Genomic DNA, 21,612 nt, shown 5'->3' with positions numbered 1-21,612 from the left:
TTTTACAAAAATAACTTTCCTTTGGGAAGTGATAGAGTTTTTGAGCTTGGAATCATTAGAAACTGTGCCTTTTCTTGCTTTACCATTATGTGCCTCTGTCTGCCTGTGGCATCCACGTCTGGTTAATACTGACAGTTAGGCTGTTTGTGCATTCACTCTAGACAGTCAAACAAAGAGAGCTGAAGTGTGCCCTACGTATCCTAATTGCCCATCATCAGGTTGATGGGCCTTCCTGAGCTAAAGTGGTGGGAGGAGTTGTCACTGACACCTGAATAAGTCTGTGCTTGTCCTCACACAATGCTGTCTCCATCCCCCTGTAGCGTGTCTGGAGCCAGGTCAGGGCAAGGCAGAATCTGTGCACTACAAATACTATCCTTTGAAATATGCCTACTTCAAAAGCAAAATGGAGTACAATTATTAGACCTGTAACCCCACATTTTTAGAACACTTCTGGAACAAGAGGAGATTCTGCCAAGAAAAAGAGCTGGAGAAGCTGTTCGGAGGGGAACTGCTACTCTGCTTATTGCTGTGCTGACCTGCCTGTTTGCTCATTCTGGCTTGGGCAGAAGAAAGACGGGACTGTACTTTCTATACCACTTATCAAGGTTCTCCAATGGCTTGTGTGTGCTTGCCTCCTGTTTGAAGCTTCAGAGACATCAAAGACTTCACATGCAAACCCTGGACTCCTCTACTGGGAGTAATGACCTGCCAATTCCAGTTCTGGGTTTTTGGAGATGCCTTTGCTTATGAAAGAAGAAGAAAATCCACATGGTGACCTTCCTCGCCTGTTTTTTCCACCGCAAGCTTGCCGTGCGGTTGAAGAACCAACGCATCGCTTCATCTGAAGGATGGATGCAGCACCTGTTTGCGGCTGGGAGAATAAATGCTGCGCTGGTTCTCGTGGCTCCAAGTTTGCCAAGTCCCGAGCACAGTGTCTCTGATGTCCAAGACACCAGCTCCGACTCAGATGCAGGCCTGGCTGTGCGGTTCAAAAACCATTGCATCACCACGGTATGGCTGAAGGATCGATGCAGCCCCTGTTCGTGGCAGGGACCTTCAACCCCAGAGCTTCCGGATTTTCCACCCATCACACCTGGGCACCAAATTTCCAGTGCACAGCCCTACAGAAAAGACCTGCTTTTGGTTTTCTGCTTCTCTTCGCAGTAAAGAATCGATGCAGCACTTCTCATGTGTGAAGCAGAACTGACACCTCCATTCCCCTGGGACTCAAGAATTGATGCATCGCTGTGTTTCCAGACGCTTCCCTACTTTGGGGTTGTTTTTGTCTTAGATTTTGATGCATTAAAGGTACTTTGTGCTGAAATCACTGCACCAATAGGGTTCTATGGTTAGAATTGCTTAACGTTTCTAAAGTGATATCTTGAGTTCTGTTTGTTCAAATTTTTTTGTTTTGTACTTGTTTGGTTTGGATAAAATATGTTTATTTTTCTAAACTGGTGTGGTGTATATTTGTGGTGTTTTCACTGTGCTAATGTATTTGTTTTATGATTGATTGATAAGCTTTTATTCGATATGCAAGATATCTTATAAGCGTACACACAATACAGCCATTTACAAATCTACAAAAACATCATTTAAGAAGGCAATATTAAATGCACATTAAAAAGATAAAAGGACATAAAATGCCCAGAATAAATTAGCTAAAAAAGAATTAAACCGCTACTGACAGTCTCTTGCAAGGAATCAACCAAAACTGTTTTAAAAATTTGGCTATGCCACATACAATAGGAGGAGAAGTATCCGTCATTAGGATACGCAGGGCTACTAGGTAACTACGTGTACCCATATTCCGGCAGAGGGGTTTAAGCCAAAAGCTCCTGGGGTTTACATAGTCCGGGCATTCGAATAGGATGTGCGTGATGGACTCTATCCTATTAGGACAACATGCACAATAAGGGGAAGTGTGAGCACCTGGTTTCCATTTTGATACCAGGGCCCCAAGTGGAAGCGAACCCACTCTAAATTTAAAATGCAGTGCTCGGTCAAAGGGAAGAGTAATTAGGTCCAGATAAGGCTCAAAAACTACAACGTCTTTTACTAGTAAAAAGGCAGCCGTGGACTTGCAATGTTCCGGGTTTGTAACTAGTTGTTCCGCAACCCAATTCCAGTACAGTCTCTTCACGACCTCTTTTGGTGGAGCTGAACGTGATGACCAACAGTCCCCCAGTCCGATTTTCTCCAGAACTTTTTTAGTGTCTCTCAACCATCTTATTTTTGCCCAACCGCCCAAGCTCATTATCTCCACCAACCCATCAGCATATGATTTTAGCTCTTCACCCCTCCAGATTCGTGTCCATAGAAGGAGAGGGCGAAGCTGGGCTTGATCTTTAATGTTTTTGCAGCCTGTATCCAACAGCACCGGTACTGTTGGGGTGCTCAGAGGGATGGCGATTATGGATTTTAGGAGCTTACTCTCCGCTGTTGCCAGGGCGTCCAGACAGCAATGTCCCCACAGTTCGGCCCCATACAAGGCTGATGTTACTACCTTAGCCTTGTAGATATCAATTACTGGGGTAAGCGACCTCCTAGGTGATGCCCGGAATTCCCTCAGGAGGGCTCCTCCTGCTCTCTTGTGGTTGAGGACCATCTTAGCAATGTGAGGTGACCAGATCATGCTATCCATAATCCGAATTCCGAGATAGTCAAACTCGGATACTTTCTCCAAGGCAACAGAGTTAAGAATAGGAGGGCGGCCCAGTTTCCTTGGAGGATTTAGGACTAGGTACTTAGTTTTGTCCACGTTGATTACTAGTCCCTTTGCAACACAGAAATCCTGGAAACGGGTTAGCAGTTTCTGGAGGCCTTGCGGAGTCTTGGAGATCAAGAGCGTGTCGTCCGCAAAAAGCAGGGTGGGGATCCGCACTCCTCCGAGACAGGGGTTTGTAGTAAATGAGGAGAAATCCAAAGATATGTTGATAAGTCCAAGATTTATTCAGCTGCAGCACAGTACTTCCAATCTTCCAAACTCCCAGATTCAGTATAACATTTTAGATCATAACAATTCTAAATGGAACTACCTGAATAGTGTGCATGTGCAACATGGGACAAAGGTTCTATTAAAAGGGAAATATATACAGGGAAGGATTAAAAGGGAAATTCCAAGAAGTGAGAATATAACACATTTCCCCCCTTAAAGAAAAAGAAATGCATTCAAACATAAAGAAGCATATGTAAAAATCAACCAATATAAACTATGGTACACATTTCGAAACTCTTCTGACATTCCATCTTTTTCCATCCTGAGTAACAACACTATTATGATAGACACGCATAACTTTCATTGGCTTACCAAATTTGTTCTCTCCTTTGACAACAAACCCTGGTTTTCGAATCCTGACAACATCACCAACCATGAATGCTGGTTGTCTAACCTTCATCCTAGAATCGTAATTACATTTGTACTTGTCTTGTTTGAGCTCCACTTTTTTAGCCACATCCTTAATGTTCACATCAGTCATTTGTTGACTACTACTTTTCTTAAACCACCAAGGACATAATCCTGAAACAGGGTCTCTACCTTTTAGTAAACGGAACGGAGAGACTTCAGTAGTGGCATGAGGCGTAATACGGTATAACCATAATTTTTCTCTCAACTTATCTTTCCACAGACCTCCTGATTTGCGAGCCCAAACCAGATCTTCCTTGAGGACTCTATTATACCTCTCCACTAGACCATTACCTTGTGGTTCATAGAGGGCTGTAGTACAGTGCTTGATGCCATACGTGCTCAAGAACTCCAACATGAGAGAGGACTTGAACTGTACCCCATTATCGGATACAATACACTCCGGAGAACCTTCTCTGGAAAAAATCTCCTTTAAAAATAGAATAACACTTTCAGTATTTGGATGAGGCACTAGTTTGACCTCAGGCCACTTTGAGTGATAGTCTACAGCAACAATGGCAAATCTACATTCTTGTGGTAAGAAATTGAAAGGGCCAGCTATATCAATTCCTAACTTTTGCCACGGATGATCTGGCCACTTTACAGGAACTAAAGGTGCTGGATCACACCTACATGATTTATCACTTTCAATGCACTCAGGACATTCCCTGACAAATTTATCCACTACTCTATCAACCCCTGGCCACCAGAAATTGGACCTAATAAGTCTTTTCATAGAAGACATTCCCATATGGCACTCATGACTCATTTGTAAAATCACACTTCTTATAGCCACCGGTGGAATACATTTACCAGCTCTGAACAAAAGATCTCCCTCAATGGCCAACTCATCAGCAACGTTGTAGAAAGGCGTGATCTCAGCAGGAACACGTTCTTTGGAAGGCCATCCCAACCTCACATAGTCTCTGACCTTACACAGCAAATCATCCTCATCCATACCTCTCTTCCACATATCTTCCGATATAACTTTGTATTTTTCTGGAAACATTTCAGAAATGCTGGTTACTACCTCTGTATCTTCATCAATCCCAGAACTAGTACAGGGCAACCTAGACAAACAGTCTGCAGTAACATTTAACTTCCCCGGCACATATTCAATGTCGAAACTATATTCTTGCAAACGTGACATCAATCTTGCAATGCGTGCTGTGGCATTCAATCCTCCACCAGGTGATAAAATGCTCACCAATGGCTTGTGATCAGTGCGTATGAGGAACCTTGCACCCCAGATGTAATTACGGAAATGCTCAACACCCCATACACATCCCAACAATTCTTTCTCTATGACCGCATACCGTCTTTCAGTTTGATTCAATGATCTGGACGCAAACGCAACATTCCAATCTTCCTTTCCAGAACGTTGAGAAAGTACACAACCTAAACCATAAAGACTGGCATCCACTGTCAAAATGCAAAGTTTATTCAAACAAAATGGCCTTAAAGTTGGTGCTGACACCATATCGAGTTTGACACTTTCGAAAGCATCCTGCTGTTTTGATCCCCACAAAAATTCCACCTCCTTCCTTGTCAACTCCCTTAACGGTTCCATCTTTGTAGCAAAATTTGCAATAAACTTACTGTAATATTCGCACAGTCCTAGGAACGACAACAACTTATCCTTACAATCTGGTGCAGGAGCCTTTAAGATAGCATCCACTAAGGATCTTTTAGGAGCAACACCCTTACCAGAAATAGTGTGTCCCAAATATTCTATAGTTTTTTGAAACAACTTACACTTCTTACTCTTAATGGTAAGTCCAAACTTATCTAGCATCTTGCACACATTCCTCAAATGCTCCATGTGTATTTCATCATCTTTGGAGAAAACCAAGATATCGTCTTGGAAACACTTCACGTACTCACTCATGTCCTTAAATATATGGTACATAGACCTCTGAAAAACGGAGGCTGCCGACGCCAAACCGAACGGCATCCGTTTGAACTGGAACAAACCCTGAGGTGTGATAAAAGCTGTGAGATGGCGTGACTCCTCAGCTAACACCACCTGATGATACGCCGATCTCAAATCTAACGTGGAAAATATCATACCACCTCCCAGCATACTCACGACCTCGTTGATATTTGGCAAGGGATGACAGTCTACCACTATGTTGGCATTGAGTGCCCTCAAATCTATGCACAACCTCAAAGATTTGTCAGGTTTGCGTGCCAAAACCATTGGCGAAACCCATTCGGATGACTCTATTTCTTCTATGACATCATTTTTTAACATGTCATTCAGTGCATCACTTAATTCTTCTCTGACATTAAGTGGTACAGGCCTAAGTTTTTGTACCACCGGTATGGCTCGTTGTTTAAGCTTAATAACATGAGTGAACGCACTTAATTTACCCAATCTGTCCGAAAACACACTAGGAAACTCATCAGAAAGAGTCTTCCAAACATTACTCTCTTCAACAGATCTGACTTTATCCTCTGACATATCACCATCATATGACACCATGACAGGATCTTTGTTGCGTGGATTCAACGTAATGTGAAGTCTGAATTGATCCCGCCACCCCAAAACATTCACTCCCTTCACAGCCACATGCAGTTTGATATATGCAGATTGATTTTTAAAATAAATCATGGAGGCAATATATCCTATAAAATCAATACTTGATTCATTGAAACCTTTTGCCATAATGTCAGGAGGACACAATTCACCTTTAGAAATTAAGTTCCTGTACTTTTCATCAAAATACTTTTCAGTTATGATAGTCCAAGGAGACCCAGAATCAGCCATCAACTCTAACTCTACTCCTTTAAACCTAACAACACATTTTGGAGACTCCAAATAATCCTCCTCAAGTAAACTTATACTAATAATAGACACAATCATCCCACTTACTCTGTTTGATTCATCAGACACAGCATGTTCATATCTGACCAGACTTGAATCATAGTCTGTTTCATCTCTCACACAAGAAACTTCCTTTTTCTTGAAATAATTTCCTTTATCCCCACCTTTCTTTTTGTCTTCTCTACATGAGTTGGAAAAATGACCTATTTTTCCACACTTGTTGCACTCCTTCCCTAAAGCAGGGCAAAATTTGAACGTAGCAACATGATTGTAACTCCCACATCTAAAACATACGATGCGGCTACGTGGTCCAAACTTATGACTTTGGGAACCTCTTGCAACACTGTTCATTGCACACACTTCTTCAGTTAACTTATCACTCTTAACACTCTTATTGCTTGTCTCCTCTATCGTCTTCATCCATTTGTTAGACTGTTCAAAAGCTTTAGCAGTTGAGATACACTCCAACAAGGTTGGGTTGCCTACAATCCACAATTGTTCTTGTGTTTTCTTGCATTTAACATTCACAATAATATTATCTCTTAGCATCTCATCTGTCATATTACCGAAATTACATGGCATAACTAAAGCTCTCAAACCTGTTAGAAAATCATCAAACGATTCATTTTCTTTTTGTGTTCTAGTATAAAACTTGTACCGGTTTAAAGCTAGACTAGTGGTGGGTTTAAAGCGTGTTTCTACACGAAGCATAGCTTCATCAAAAACCCCATTATCACCAGGAACGGATGGTAAATTTCTGAAAATAGCTTGCCCCTCGGATCCCAAACAATGTAAGAAGATGTTTTTCTTCCTTTCATTTCCCATCCTTTCTCCATCAATGGCTTTTAAATATGTCATAAACTCCTCCTTCCATCTGTTCCATGGAATGGGAGGATCACCTTTGCTTTGCAAAAATGTTGAAGGAGGGTCGAACTGCATGTTAATAAATGTAAATATCACAGCAATGAACAACAAAAAAAAAAAAAATAACCACAATAATAATAATGCAATAAGAAGGAAATCACACTAACTGCTACAACTCAATGACAGTTAAGTTAATGAGTACACAAGCTGTGTACATCAGCGAAATTGCAATGAAATCAGCGTTGAATTTCTGCTAAAAAAAAAAATATTCTTCCTCAATACAGTCTAAAATAGTAATTTCGTTGTTTAAATTACTTCTCACGCGCGTTGCTACCAGCTTCAAGCAGACGCGCTTTTAAAGTACCTTCAGCAACGTTGTAAATAAATGTCCGTTTCAGCAGCGCTTGGCAGTAGCGTTTAATTTTGTTGTTTAACTTTTATCCTCAGTTTTCGTTGTTAAGTAATGCTTGCTCTTCGGCAGCGCTCGGCAGTAACGTTGACAATAAACAAATATGGCCGCTACCAACGCATTGCGCATTACGTCATGCGCTGCGTTTCCTTCGTTGCCATAGGTACAGCTTGACTGTCAGCGCATGCGTGTAGCTTCGTTACCTTGGATACAGCTTTCTCGGCAGCGCATGCAAGTTGCAACCGAAGACTCCGTTCTTTGAAGGTAAACACTTGCAAAACAAAGTATTAGTTAGTAAAATCTGCAGGATTACACAGGAAAGGCTCCAAAACAACGCAATTTTAGTAAAATGGCAAGAAAATCCGGAGGCTTGTAACAAATTGTAATTCCTTGAAGTAAAATCACAATGAAGAAGTAGAAAAACCGAATCCTTTCTTGAATCTTTTCCAGATAGATTTACAGGTCACACTCCAGGTCACTCATCCAACGATGTTTTCTGGAGGAAAAATCCAAGTACTTTTGGAGAATAATTCATGAATCCAAAAGCTTCTGGAAATGGGTAAATACTGCAAACAGCTCAAAATTTCCCAAAATTCCAGTTTTGTACCACACCTGTGCTGCTCATGTAGAAGTAGTAGGTACTGGTCACCCTCGTCGCCAATTTTGTAGTAAATAAGGAGAAATCCAAAGATATGTTGATAAGTCCAAGATTTATTCAGCTGCAGCACAGTACTTCCAATCTTCCAAACTCCCAGATTCAGTATAACATTTTAGATCATAACAATTCTAAATGGAACTACCTGAATAGTGTGCATGTGCAACATGGGACAAAGGTTCTATTAAAAGGGAAATATATACAGGGAAGGATTAAAAGGGAAATTCCAAGAAGTGAGAATATAACAGGGGCGTCGGCTGGTTCTTGTTGGAGATATTCCACCACCCCATTCACATATAATGAGAAAAGGGTGGGCGCCAGAACGCATCCCTGCCTCACAACCCTAGACACTGGTATTTTTTCCGTTAGCTCTCCGTTTTTACCCCAGCGGACCTGAGCAAAGGTATGGGCGTGGAGGCTAATGAGGAGGGACAAGATGTAAGGAGGCAATCCCAGCTCATAAAGCACCCTCCATAACTCCTCCCGGGGAACTAGGTCAAAGGCAGTCCTCAGGTCTATAAAGGCCAGATATAGACTGCCCTTGCCTAGCTCCACCACCTTCCACCCCAGAAGTGCCAACCTGAACACCTGCTCTATTGTCCCCATTCCTGCCCGAAAACCTGCCTGGAAGTCTGATAGTATGTTATTCTCCTCCACCCAGTGAAGAATCCTTCCAAGTATAGCTTTACCTGCTGTTTTTGTTTTATACAAATGCTTAGCACATTGCCGCAGAGATAAGCCTGACTGCTTGTGCCAAGCTACCAAGGGGGTGAGCAGGGGTTATCTTGGGTGTGTAATTCCTTTACCCGAGGACTGAGGAACTGGGTTTTTCAGAACCGGTACTGATCCGGTAACCCAGCGGTGTCAGGGGCAACACCCAAAGACCTCGAGTACTTTCCTGATTCAGACCACAGAAACACAAGTCTTCTAGGTGAAGTCAAAGATGTAATTTATTGGCTGCAACCAAGTAACAAGCGTCCTAGAAGTACAACAACACGGTGTGTATGTTCTCAGGAGACTGCTAAACATTACAGAGCCAGGCTTCTCTTTTTATACAGAATATTAAGCTTCAGGCAAGCATTCTTAGATTTACAATGCAAACATTCTTGGATTTACAGTGAGCTATTCACATATTTTCATAACAAAGAAAAAGCAGAGTCATGATGACAAGTCCACATTTAGTATGTCCAGTTTGTGATCAATTACCCGGCAAGGCCCAACATTCTCATCAGATATCGGTGCACCCCCAATAAAACCGGGCTCCTCCTCATCATAAAGCAAAAGAAGAGAAAAGAGCAGGGACAGGTGTGAGCAAGATTTGGGCGGGGGTGTGTGCGATGGGAACAGTTTATGGCCTGTTGTGCTTTGATGCTATCTCGTTCGGCCACTGGGAGAGGAACTGACCAAACAGGTTTGGCTGGGGCAATGGTTCCAGCTTGCCCAGGTCACAGAAAAGTCAATTAAGGTGTATGTGTCCTTTGATATCGAATTCATCTGTAGTTACAAGCCTATGTGAAGGGCAACTCACAAAATGGCTGCCAAGCGTAAAATGGAAGCCAAGGGTTCAGGACGAGAATGACGATTTAGAGGTGAAATCGTCACTCGAATATGACGCAAATGCTTGTACATGGTGTACTAGCCATTATCGGTCTTTTGATATAAAAATTGTCATGCTACGACAAAGTTTGCTGCACGAGTCCAGAATTTTCAGAACTACAAACCCTCCTTTTGCCCTTACATAGGCAATTTAACCTAATCTCATGCTAATCTGAGTCCAGGTCTATATTCCTAAAGTCATTGAGATGTTGCTGAAACATCATTCTGGTACTTAGTTCGTCTTTTGACACAGGCTTCCTTACACATGATGTAACACAGAGACCACATATTGCAGGAGCGCACTGCACGCACAGACAGAACAGGAAAAGAATGGCTAAGACCATCCCAATGACCATCAGAATTTTCCATCCCCAGCCGCATATCAGTTCCCAGAACCATCCCATAAAAGACCAATCCCCTTTATCCATATGAATAGATTCGGAAATTTTATGCAGTTTGGAGATGGCCTGGTACACTGTTGGAGCGTTATCTGGAATAAAGACACAGCAACTCGATTGGATCAGTTTACATTCCCCACCTCGGTCTGCAAGTATGACATCTATTGCGACCCTGTTCTGAAGGGTCATAAGACGATCCGATTGGAGCTCAGCAGTCAAGTTACTAAGGGCACCAGCAGTTTCAGTTATGGTGGATTCAACCACCCTTGCTAATTGCCTTATGTTTCTGCTGTTAACCATCGGTCCCCAGAACGGCAGAAAACCCTTTGCGAAATCCCCAAATTCTTGTCCTGCAGTGTCTTCATTATTCAAGACACCTCTAACTATCCTTGTCTTATGGTAATCTGCCGCTGCTGTGTAGGTGGGAGGCAACAGGAACGAAACAAAACATGTGCCCGAAAAGTCAGGGGGCAACCATGTATAGGCTCTATCATGACATATGAAATAGGTGCCCTTAGTTGCTAAAAACGAAGGGGAAGTCTGAGATGCAAAAACATACGTTTCAGTACAGACACTCTTTCCTAACTGAGCTCTGGGATTCTTGCCAGTAACTTGCAGACACAGATGACCCTGATGGGGTACAATCCAAATCGGGGATGATCTTTTAGCTTGCTGTTTCTCACTCAGAGTAGCTCCGTATCCGGTCACGTTCTATCCTATGTATACTAGCATCTCATCTCTCGGGATAGTCTCATAGGAAATATCTTCCTTAATCATATCTACTATACCCTTAACTAGAGCACTATTCTTAGGATTGTCTGTTACAGAACGTAGGGGGTAGACTTCATGTGCATAAATGAACATTGTCCTGTATGCCCACACAGAACCATTGTGACTGAATGGCAGGACCAAGTAAGGGATACCTTTATCCGTTGTGTGGGGCATAAGTCCACACACCCAACAGTTAGTCGTGTTCATTACTAGTTGGTGTTGGTGCAAAAGCTGAATGAAGGAGTTATTAATGAACTCTAATCTCCTAGCTGACTCATGTTCAGGAAGGGGTTGAAAAGAATGTGCAGAGACAGTAGGAGGAGGTATGGGCGATGTAGTCGGTGCAAAGGTCACTTGTAAAGAAAACAGTACATATCCTATTAAAAACATCATTGCACTTAATAACAGGAAAATGCATAATAATAAAAAACGTTTCTTTGTCATCAATCCACATATTCTTGTTTTAAAGTTCACAGCTTTGGCAGGTCTCTCCATTTTGAAAAACTCCATCCTCTCTAAGTTGCTGCCCGCGGTGGGAAATTGATTCTGCTAAGGAGTGCTTCTGTTCAGTCCAGGGTAACTCCCTTAGACCAACCAGAACTACTGTCGACCTAACCGTCTCCAGCTGCACTCCAAAGACTGTGGCAACCGCGACCCTAGCAGCGGAACCCGGATGGCGGTTCGAAAAAACAAAAATGAGCAAGTTTCTCAGATGGGAGAGCTGCACTTTCAAAAATAGTTATTTAGGGAAAAAAAATGTATTAGTCCATTTTCATTAGTTCGCATTTCTCGGCCTCAGATTATACCGTTGTTTTCCCGGTATTGTATGGTCTTGAAATAAGGCTTCAGGTTCTGTAGTGTCCAATTGGGCTGATGATGGTACGGCTGGTTGCAAAATATTGTCACTCTCTTGTTCTGTAATTGTTCCTTTCACACGAGCATCACTGAAAGGTATGAACCGTGGCACAGATTCAGTCTCTGAGTAGGCAACACCTTCCTGGACCCACCGGTCATAGGGCAAAGGCAAGGGGATGCGCTTGCAGTGGATCCCGTGGATCCAGTTCTTCTTTCCTTCCACACGAACGGCTGATCTTGTGGAAAGAAGGACGAGGTGTGGACCGGTCCACCTGGGCTGTTCGTTCTTTGTTCGTTGAAAGTTTTTCACCAACACCCAGGATCCAGGATCGATTTGATTTCCTGGTTCTTCAGAGACCGAAGGCAGAGAGTCATGGACCTGTTGGTGAAAAACACGCAATTTAGCCGTCAATTCATACAAGTAGTCAAGCAAAACAGGGTGCTCTATTTCACTAAACTTTGTGGGTCTGGGCACCCCCCATATGTTGGCCGGACAACCGAAAACAATTTCATAGGGACTAAGTTTCACTCTTGAATGCACGGTCATTCTGGTGGATAGGAGTGCTAAGGGCAGAGCGTCAGGCCATTTAAGACCAGTGCTCGCTTGAATCTTGGCCAATTTTAATTTTAGGGTGCCAATGTAGCATTCTACTAATCCAGCTGATTGGGGGTGATTTGCAGCGTGAAACTTCTGTCGGATGCCTAGCCCTTCACATACTTTCTTCATCACTTGACCCACAAATTCACTCCCATTATCACTCCAGACCATTCTCGGCATTCCAAACCTGGGGAAGAATTCTTTGACAAGGGCTTTTGCTGTGGACAAGGCAGTATTGTCCTTAAGGGGATATGCTTCTACCCATCTTGAGAAGGCGCAGACAACAACGAGTACATATTTTAAATTGTTGCACCTTTCCATGTGGATGAAATCTAGCTGCAAAACCTCAAACGGATACGTAGGAGGTGCAAAATGACCAGCTGGAGTTGGGGTTCCCTTACCAGGATTATGTTTCAAACATACCATGCAATTTTTAACCACGTTCTCTGCACACTTAGGGATTCCAGCATTTTGCCACACTGGAGCCAACAACTTGCAAATCCCTTTAACGCTGATATGAGCCATTCCATGAGCCATTGTAACCACTGCAAGCACGTATGCATCAGGTAGCAACCATCTCTGATGCTCTGACAATTCGACCCAACAACCATTTGCATCCATTCTGCCCGTACTGTCTCTCCACATGCTCATCTCTTTCTCTGTAGCCTCAGATTGAATCGATTTCACACTCTCTATCGTGTCCTCACACATTCCAACATCACCAACCCATCTTGCAGGACCTGCAACATACATTCGGCGTGTCACCTTCCTAGCTGTTTCTTTTGCAACTTCATCAGCAAATGCATTCCCACTACCAACATCATCAGTCACATTCTTGTGGGCACTACATTTTACAATCGCAACTTGTAGAGGCAAAGTCAGTGATTCAAGAAGCTCATTCACCAACTGACCATGCTGGATCTTGGCTCCATGCGAAGTCAGAAACCCACGTTCACGCCACAGACTTCCAAAGCTATGAGCCACACCAAATGCATACTGACTGTCAGTGTACACATTCACTTTCATTCCTTTTGACAACACACACGCCCTTGTGAGTGCAATCAATTCTGCCGCCTGAGCTGAGTTATGTGGAACAACAACAGTTCAACAACTGTATGCAAAGTGGTAACAGCATATGCTGCAGTCGTGTCACCATTCGGAAGCTTGAAGCATGAACCATCCACTCATAAGGTACCATCACATTCAACAAGAGGAGTATCTTGGAGGTCTATTCTTCCTTTCGTCTCTTCTTCTGTTCTAAGAAAACAATCATGCTGCTCTTCAGCATTCTCTGTCTCAACTGGAATTGGCAATAACGTGGCTGGGTTTAATGTGCTACATCTTTTGATGTGCACATGGCTCGCTAACAAAGTTAGTTCATAACCAGACAATCGAGCGCTAGTTAAGTGTTGTGTCTTGGTTCTGTTCAATAACGTGTCCACTGCATGTGGAACCATGACCACTAACGTGTTATTCATTACTAAGCCAGCAGACTGTCGAATCGAAACAGCTGCTGCCGCTGTTGCTCTTAAACAACTTGGCAATGCTTTAGCTACTAGATCCAAAGTCGACGAAAAATATGCACATGGACGCTGCTTGTCTCCAAACAACTGTGTCAACACTGATAATGCACAACTCTCTTGCTCGTGGACATATAATGTAAAGGGCTTACGGTATTTGGGGGTACCCAACACAGGAGCCGAACATAATGCTGTGCGCAATTCAGAGAAACTTTTCTGACACTCTTCGGACCAAGGCATGGGATTGGGTGTATCTTTACATGTTAATGCCACCAATGGTTTGGCCAGTAAAGAAAAATTTGGAATCCACTGTCTACAGTACGATGTAATACCCAAGAAAGCACGCACTTCTCTCTGTGTTTTTGGCACACTCAATTTTGCTATTGCCTGGATTCTTTCTGGGGTCAGTTTCCTTCCCTCCTTCGACAAGAGATGACCTAAGTATGTCACATCTTGTCGACACTATTGTAATTTAGAAAGGGACACTTTGTGATGCAGATCACATAAACGATGGAACAACGACAACGTGGCTTCTTTACAGATTTCCTCCGAATCTGCAGCAATAAGCAAGTCATCAACATACTGAATGAGTGTAGCGCCTTCAGGTAGGACAATCGTATCAAGCTGCGTTTTTAGAGCTTGACTATATATTGATAGACTTTCACAGTAGCCCTGGGGAGCGCGTTTAAAGCGGAAACTTCGTCCTCCTAAACTGAAGCCAAAAATATCCCTGCTTTCCTCAGCAATAGGGATGCTGAAGAAAGCATTCTTCAAGTCAATCACCGAAAACCAGGATGCAGAGGCTGGGATCATAGTCAACAGTGCAGTAATGTCAGGAACAACTGAAAATTGTGGCACTACTATTTTATTCACCTCTATAAGGTCAATCACAAATCTGTACACAGGTGGCTGGGACGGGTCAATTCGTTTCAAAACAGGCAGAACCGGACTATTGCAAACGTTGCCTCTCGTCTCTTCAATCACATCTTTTTCAATCAAATCATAAATGATTGCTAACAACGCCTATTTACCTTCACTAGAAATCTTGTATTGGGGAATGCGCGGCATTCTAACATTGGCTTTCAATGTCACAACATATGGTGGTATTTCCAAGAGACCCACATCGTTAGGACCAGTAGCCCAAAGAAGATCAGGTAGGGACAGCAATTCTGTCGGAATTTTATCTCTCGACAAATACATTGGAGAAACCACTTTCTTACCTAGTGTAAGTTGTACTCCTGAAGGAGAACAGTACAAAGTTGCATACCATCTTTTTAACAGGTCCAATCCAAACAAGTTTTCACCACAACCTGTTGTTAAAATAAGGGGTGCTTCGAATTCACAAGGACCAACAGACAGGGACATAGGACATGAAATCGGGTTCCTAACCGGGGCGCCAGAAAAACCTACAGAAACATTCATTTCACCAGACAAAGGTGCGCCAGGGAGTTTTGAGTGCATCATAGAACTCTTTGTAGCACCAGTATCCAACAGAAAAGGTTCTGACACACCTGATGTAATGACCTCAACGTATGGTCCACTCTGATCTACTGGAACTGAAACAACTCCCTCTCTTTGTCTATGGCTGTCCTAGCAATCATTACCTTCTATATACTCATCTTCTGCATAGTAATCATCAGCATAGTACTGAGCTGTCCTACCAGATGCGTTATTCTGCTGATCAAACTTATTCATAGAATCCTGAGGCGGAAAGGAGCGTGCATTCTGATGGACGTTTCCACGTCCTCTAACTCTAGGTGTTTGCTGAACACCTCTACCTCTTGCGTTTGACATACCATTTGCGCGCTGTAACAGGATTGGGCAACTATACTTAAAATTACCCTCATCCTTGCAGTACGAACACTGATTGGGACCCACAGGAACGCGTGGCTGAGTATACTCTACTTTTGGCCTTTGAAACTGTGGAGGTTGCTGATAATTATTCTGATAGTTATTTTGACCGCCACTATTCTGGCAACTACCTCCACGTGGCGGATATGCTTGCTGTAACAGGACCTTAGTTTTCAACTCTTTAGTTTTCTTTCCTGCTCTATCTTTATCATCTTTGTCTCTATTTTCATAATATTGCGCAGTAGCCAGTATCTGTGCTGAAGAGGAAACTGCCCATGAACTCTCTGAATCCTTCAACTTTTACACAACTCTGGAAGCAGATTGTGCACAAATTTATCGACGAACAGTCGCTGACCACCTTCTTTGCTCATATCCTGACCACTGTGGTCGACAAACGTTTCTTCAAACCTGGTAAAGAAATCAGACACCGTTTCATCTTTCTTCTGCTTACATGCAGACAACTTATCCCAATTTACACTCAATTCGGGCATCAAAGTCTTCATATACGTAATAATTCTACCAGGAAGTTCTGCCACTAAAGGCTCAGGTTTAGCACCACCAACTTGTCTAGCATCAGCAGCGACAATATTCACCCATGTGTTGCCTAACTCTTGATCATGATCTGTATGACAAGTCTTTCCCAAATAAAGGCTGTGGAACAACATTCCCAAACAACATATCTACATCGGCCAAATTCATAATGCATGAACCTGCAGTCTGCGTCAATTCCTTGTAATACCCTGCAGGATTTTTGCGGGGATCGGGCAATGTCTGCTTAAGGGCTAATACTTCAGCTCGTTTCCATGGGACATGTACCCACACACGCTGTAAATGGGGCTGAATAGGTGGGTTAGCTGCTAGGTCCCCCTCCCTCCATTGTGGGGGAACTTCTCTCATGGGATATTGTCTTCCCTTCTTTTTGGTAGAAGAATCATAATCAAACAACGACTTGGAAACACCTTCAGTTCTAAGTGATAACAACGTCGCAACGGCTTTCCGAACATCTGAACCCACAATTGTACCTTTTGAAAATTCGAACCGTACATGGCTCAACTCGGGTGGGTTAGAGTCCAAATCATTCTCTTCTATGTCTTCGCATAGAAAAACACACATTTTCTCGAAAACGTACCTCTGCTTTGATGCTTCCCATTAATGGAAGACATCCATAACAGATTCTAGCTCATATCTTATCGGGTCAGTAACCCATTTATGTGCCAAACGATCCAATACTTCTTTCTCCCTAGAATCAGGCTGTTGGCTGCGCAACTGTTTGTGCCCAGAGGCAGGAGCCGGACTTGCGGCTCCAAACAAAGGACTAGAAACAGTGCTTGCCACTCTTTGGCGGACAGACGGAGAAGTCGATGAAAAGACAAGTGGGAAGGCAGGGTGAGATGAGGCAGATGCGGAGGCAATGTCAGGAGGAGTACCAGGAGTGGTAGTCGATACAGTAGTTAAAGTCGCAGGAAGTATAGGAAGAGCAGGTGTAAAGGTCGGTGACCCTTGGGAAGGCTGCACCGGAGGAATAGGAGCCAGCTCAAGAATAGCTGGTGGGTGCTGTGGAGGAACAGGAGGTATAACAACCATGGGTGGCGCAACTAAAGGTTGTGGAGGTGCTGTAGCATTTTGCGCATAGGGGGGTGGTGAACTTAACAAATGCGACATTAGGGGATCTTTTTCAAGCTCTTTTGCTGCTTCATGCTGAAGGGGCGGCAAAACTGGGTAGCATTTATCTATTACCATTTTACGTTGCCTGTGCAACTGCTCACTCATCTGTTCTTCTTCATTGTCTTTATACTGCCTAGCAGCTTGCATTATCGAGATACCCCTTTCTCTCTTATTTTCCTTCTCTAATTTAATTTCCTTTTGTTTGGCCTCCTTACGCCACAGGCGGAAAGAGTCAAACATTGCCGGCCGGGCTTTCTTCTTAAAAAGTTTAACTTCGAGATTATCCAGAATCTCCGTATCAAAGCTACCATATTGGGGCCATTTTAAAACACCATCTTTTCTAGTGTATTTTATCCACACTTCATTGTATGTAATGGGGCCTACTCCATGTTTTACATATAATTCATAGGCTGGAGTTTCAATCGGAGGAACCGGACACGAGTCCTCCAGTCGGGAGTCCCTATTATTACAACCAAGACAAAACAAATTTCCAAGTCTGCTAAGACCAGGCATCTTCGCTCTCTAGTCTAGCTTCAAACTTCAAAGGATTATCGATTACGATATATCTCGTGAATACACGAGTCCTTCGGCTTTGGCGCTTGCAAGTTCCAAATCTAAGCGGTCCCAAAAGGGGACACCAAACAAACTAAGGACTGGGAGACGCTCCACTTATACTTAACTGAGGTATCGATGACGTCACCAGAAGACTCGTCTAACGTTTCGCTCTACCAAACATCAAGGGTCCAAATCAGGGCGATAGTCAGGGCAGCAGTCCTTTGTAGCCGTCGGGACGCGGGGAACCTCGCAGCAAAGACCTTCGGAACCGCGCTGACATACAGGGGTCGCTGAAGTGGCTGGGCGTCCTCCGGAATTATCACACGAAGATCCTCACGAACCTCTGGCTTGGACCGGTACCGCTGATACCGCCCTACGTTGGGCGCCAACTGAGGTACTGGGTTTTTCAGAACCGGTACTGATCCGGTAACCCAGCGGTGTCAGGAGCAACACCCAAAGACCTCGAGTACTTTCCTGATTCAGACCACAGAAACACAAGTCTTCTAGGTGAAGTCAAAGATGTAATTTATTGGCTGCAACCAAGTAACAAGCGTCCTAGAAGTACAACAACACGGTGTGTATGTTCTCAGGAGACTGCTCAACATTACAGAGCCAGGCTTCTCTTTTTATACAGAATATTAAGCTTCAGGCAAGCATTCTTAGATTTACAGTGCAAACATTCTTGGATTTACATTGAGCTATTCACATATTTTCATTACAAAGAAAAAGCAGAGTCAGGATGACAAGTCCACATTTAGTATGTCCAGTTCGTGATCAATTACCCGGCAAGGCCCAACATTCTCATCAGATATCGGTGTACTCCCAATAAAACCGGGCTCCTCCTCATCATAAAGCAAAAGAAGAGAAAAGAGCAGGGACAGGTGTGAGCAAGATTTGGGCGGGGGTGTGTGCGATGGGAACAGTTTATGGCCAGTTGTGCTTTGATGCTTTCTCGTTGGGCCACTGGGAGAGGAACTGACCAAGCAGGTTTGGCTTGGGGCAATGGTTCCAGCTTGCCCAGGTCACAGAAAAGTCAATTAAGGTGTATGTGTCCTTTGATATCGAATTCAGCTTTAGTTACAAGCCTATGTGAAGGGCAACTCACAAAATGGCTGCCAAGCGTAAAATGGAAGCCAAGGGTTCAGGACGAGAATGACGATTTAGAGGTGAAATCGTCACTCGAATATGATGCAAATGCTTGTACATGGTGTACTAGCCATTATCGGTCTTTTGATATAAAAATTGTCATGCTACGACAAAGTTTGTTGCACGAGTCCAGAATTTTCAGAACTACAGGCGAAGGTTCCCTACTTGGACAGGGTAAATAGCACTGCCAATTAGAGACCACCATTTCTAACACTAATCATTAAAGTCTCCTTAGTAATTCATCTATAGTCAGGCATAGTTTGTGACCAACTAAAATGTCAATGCTTAAAGTGCACATTAAGAAACTGTCCAACCCTGCCAAATTTACAAATTGCTGCTTTTTCTCTGTTCTACTATTTTTAACTACCCCCTTGGAAAAGGCAGTGATTCAACAATTCTAATGGACTACAGTCTACAAAAACATTCTGGGCACTGCCAAGGAAGCGTGTGACTGCATGAATGCTGAGGGCCTATCTCACAAAGGGACTTATGACTCATAAAGTTACGAGTGTGGAGTCTCTGCACTTGTGGCAGAAGCTACGCACTCAGTGGCAGATTACAATGTTGGTCGTAAAGGCTCCAAACGACATTCTGTTTGTCCGAATCCATGTCGGAACCCTTGTTTCCGACTGACTCGAAAACATTTCCGACCAACTGATTATGATGGTTGGAAACTGTTCGGACTGTCCAATTTGGTTCCGTCTCGCGTCCGAACGGCATTCTGAGACTCTGAGTCGGTCAGAGCCGAATCGTAAGTCCCTACAGACCGTGTTTCTGACCGAGCAATTATGTTGTTGGATTCCGACAGCCTTTCCAAATCGGTCTGTCCGATATGCATCAGCTGTCGGAATCCTACTTTGAGTCCCATAGCAGGCACCTTTGACCCAGAGGCCTCCTGTTGCGGGCCATGGGGGTACACAAAGGACCCCGCTTTCAAACCCTCCCCACTGTGGCAGGCATCATGGAGTGCCCGCCTCAGGGTGCAACGTTTCCTGCACCCACCCCTCTTTTTTAATAGGAGCCTGTGTTGTCAGTCGGAACACAGGTTTCCATTGAAGTCAATTAAAGTCTGACTGAACAGTGTTTGGAAACATCGTAATCGGTCGTTCTGACTCCCTAAACCCAAGTCAGTCAGAAACCATTCCTAATCTGAGTCGGTCCGAATGCTCGCTGACTGACATCGTAATCAGACCCTTAGTGCGGAATCTCCTCACTGAGCAATGCATTGCAGAGATTCTGCCCCAAGTGCAGAGATTCCACACTAGTAACTTTATGAGTTGTATGTCCCTTTTTTGAATCTGGTCCAGAGAGTTTGTATTATCCTTACCTCAGATGACCATAGGCATGATATAGAATTCAACTGTGTAGAACAGAAACCACCCGTCAGACCATGTGTGTTCGTTAAATGGTTCTCCTTCCCATTTAAGCAGAGGCAGTGATTTTTTGTTGTAGTTGGTTGAATGTCAGAAACAAAGTATGTTGACGGTTTTTCTCTATTTTTAGGCATTCTATAATATGGTTTATGTATCATGGTATTTTGCCAGTACTAACACTGGTTAGTTACAAGGCTGACCATTCTTATTTTGTCTGGCTAGAATATCTGGAATTTGCTCTGGAACTCTGTGGACCATGTAATATATTGCAGGTCATTTTTTTTTTTTAGTTTTATATGGCGTGAACATGACCCGAATATCAGGATATCAGGATGCTGTATGTCAGGAACACAAAAAGGTACACCGATAAAAGTGTACAGTTGCAAGAGAATAGGAAAGTCAATATAGAACAAACTGGCATTCGTAAAATATGGATTCTGAAAATAATGTGTAGGGTGTCATGATAGAAAAAGGTAACAGTGGTTATGTAGAAGGACCAGAGAGTCTTGTGGAGGAGCAGCAGGCCATGAACGTTAAAGTCTGGGAGAGATGCAGCTTATTTCGGGAAGGAATCTGTTCATTAGTAGTTTCTTTCATTCTCGTTTGAAGAGGAAAATTGAGGTATTGGTTTTGTTCTTGTGAGTAGGAGAGTTCCAAATTGTGGGGGCAAATCGAGAGAAGGAATGTTTGTAGGTTTTCTTTTTCTCTTTTTTTATTTAAAGGGCATCAGTAGGTGGGAGCCAGTGCTTCACAAAGTTATATTTTTTACCTGATAGGACGAGTTCCTTGGCTAGGTAAGTAGGAGTGTTGTGGTGAAGAGCTTTATGAGTCAAGCAGGCTATTTTTAGATTGATTTTTGCCTGATAGGATGACCAGTTTAGCGTTTTCAGGTCTTTGGGTGAAGTGATTGTTGTTTTTATTGCCTGTGATGAGTCAAGTAAGTTTCTGTGTCTAAGATTGCTTTTAGAGGTGCCAGTTTTGCTTTAGATACTCCCACTAGCGTGGTGCTGCCGTAATCTAGTTTGGAGCTCACTAACGCTTGAACCGCTATCTTGAGTTCCGTAGTTGGAATGAAAGGTTTTCATTTTCTTAGTATGTGTTAATGGAAGTTGGTGCCCCTGGT

General features: G+C 43.3%; 1 pseudogene; it reads right to left on the bottom strand.

Moving 5' to 3' along the window:
• Positions 1–9,924: 9,924 nt before the first annotated feature.
• Positions 9,925–11,436, bottom strand: LOC147728355 (endogenous retrovirus group PABLB member 1 Env polyprotein-like; annotated as a pseudogene).
• Positions 11,437–21,612: the final 10,176 nt, after the last annotated feature.

Source organism: Lissotriton vulgaris, chromosome 3_1 (assembly GCF_964263255.1).
Source record: "Lissotriton vulgaris chromosome 3_1, aLisVul1.2, whole genome shotgun sequence".
NCBI classification, from domain to species: domain Eukaryota; kingdom Metazoa; phylum Chordata; class Amphibia; order Caudata; family Salamandridae; genus Lissotriton; species Lissotriton vulgaris.
The sequence above is the reverse complement of the archived record's forward strand: the minus strand, read 5'-3'. Positions and strand labels throughout refer to the sequence as shown.